This window comes from Kogia breviceps, chromosome 18, assembly GCF_026419965.1.
Source record: "Kogia breviceps isolate mKogBre1 chromosome 18, mKogBre1 haplotype 1, whole genome shotgun sequence".
NCBI classification, from domain to species: Eukaryota; Metazoa; Chordata; class Mammalia; order Artiodactyla; family Physeteridae; genus Kogia; species Kogia breviceps.
The window spans coordinates 4,116,232-4,118,298 of NC_081327.1; the positions used below are offsets into that span (position 1 = coordinate 4,116,232).

At 47.2% G+C, this 2,067-nt stretch overlaps 1 long non-coding RNA gene across 2 annotated transcripts; it reads right to left on the reverse strand.

The window, feature by feature from the left end:
- Positions 1–2,067, reverse strand: LOC136793024 (uncharacterized). 2 transcript variants are annotated; one of them, XR_010837738.1, is made up of 3 exons: positions 1,946–2,067; positions 1,666–1,769; positions 1–252 (listed from the first exon to the last, which is right to left on the reverse strand). It is a non-coding gene; the product is annotated as an uncharacterized lncRNA (long non-coding RNA). The 2 variants fall into 2 exon arrangements; XR_010837737.1 differs by having other exon boundaries at positions 1,666–1,787.

The window sequence follows — 2,067 nt, forward strand, 5'->3', positions numbered from 1 at the left end:
GGTCTTCGTTGCTGCGCGCGGGCTTTCTCTAGTTGCGGCGAGCGGGGGCTACTCTTCGTTGCGGTGCGCGGGCTTCTCATTACAGTGGCCTCTCTTGTTGCGGAGCACGGGCTCTAGGCATGTGGGCTTCAGTAGTTGTGGCTCGCGGGCTTAGTGGCTCCATGGCATGTGAGATCTTCCCGGACCAGGGCTCAAACCTGTGTCCCCTGCATTGGCAGGTGGATTCTCAACCACTGCACCACCAGGGAAGCCCTGAAAGACATTTCTTAATTTTTTTCGTTTTTTTTTTTTTTTTACTATGGATGAGGGATTGTCTGTTTTATATTTTGATTTTGTAAACTACACACCACTGGCTATTTCAGGGGGCTGACACTCTTCCATACATAAGGCTGTTCTGTGACCTTCGCCTCAGAAGCTTCCTCATCAGCTCCTGTGTGGTTGAGGAGCCCGCCCCCCAGTACCCTCACTGCCCCCTGTTGTGGACTTGGGAGTCCACCCTCTGTCTTCCAAACAGGCTAACTGGGACCATCACTTGATGGAGAACATTCTACCTTCTAGAAACCTCAAAATTCTGTCTTGTCCTTTTTCTTTTTTCTTTTTTTTCTGATTCACATTAATCATCTCTGACTTGAATTATAGCTAAAACCTTCTGACTTGCTTCCAGTGCAGTTTGCCCTCCAACCACATCTGTCGTTTCGTTTTTGTTTTTTTGGGGGGTTTGTTTTTGTTTTCTTTTTTTGGCCACACAGCGCGGTATGCGGGATCGTATTTCCCGAGCCAGAGATGGAACCCACACCCCCTGCAGTAGCAGCGCAGAGTCTGAACCACTGGACAGCCAGGGAAGTCCCAACCTGCAGGTGTTGTAAATATGCTCCCCTCCACCCTAAACAATCATATATTTCGGCTGACTACCTTTCTCTCAGGATTTGAGATAAACACACAAAACCTGGTCTCCAGTGTCCTTCAGAGTGTGAAGTACTGTGTTATCTCCAGCTCCGTCCGGGACCACTTGTTAGAGAGCCAGGATTTTTCCTCCTCAAGTTCAAGATCGTCACACTGGCTTCCCCATTTAGCAAATTCTTCTCACGCTTCCCTGCCCAGTTAACACTCAGGAGATTGTAATTGATCAGGTTTAAAGTTACATGCTCATATAAGTTTCCGTTATCTCCAAGGTTATTAGAGACCCCAATTTTAAATGAATTCTTAGGCTGTAGACGTCTCCTCTGCAACGTTTAATAAAATGGAAATTATAAAAGCATTGCACATAATATTTAGTTTAGGGCCTGCTGTGTCTGCTGTGTTACAAAATCTCTAAAGTCAGAGACCCGGTCTGTTCCACACACCCTCTCTGTTGTGTGACTGTTGTTCGTTCATTCTAGTGCTTAAATCTCTGTAAAGAATGAATGAATAAAGGACAACTCTTTAAATAAGTATAAAACGTACGGCAATCTTATCGTTTTTTAAGGAGTCATGTAACCTTCTGCAGTGCGCGGAGAAGAGCCCGCAGGCAGTGGGGTCACGGCTCCAGAGAACAAAGGGCTGATTGCTGGGAAACGGGAAGTGCCTGCGGGAGAGGGTGAGCAGCCCCCACCGGGGATGATCAGAAAGACACGAACAAAAGGCAGAGAAGGAAGAGAGGCTGTGAAGGGATACAAAGGTCCTTACCAAGATGAGGATGCTTCGCGTGGCCGTCATCTCAGGGGAAGTTTGGCAGACACGTTGTTCCTATGAATTGTGCGTGCGGGACCCACTGCTTGTGTCTTCAGAGGCTGAAAACCACGGGGACGCTGCCCAGATCATGAATCCCAAACATGCAACATGAGGGAAGTTAAAATGCTGCAAGTCGTGATTGTGTGACCTTGTTATTCAGATTCCCAGTTATAGTTCTTTGTGATTATTTTGCTGTTCGTGTATCAGACACATAAAGAGGAAAAGTGATACTTACCAGCGTGTTCAGGATCAAGTGTGGGCTGTTAGAGAGGCACACGGGAGCTTCTATCTTAAGCTCTGTCATCTTGGAGCTCCTGGGGCCACTCATGATGTTTGCAGAAGATGCTCAAGAAGCAG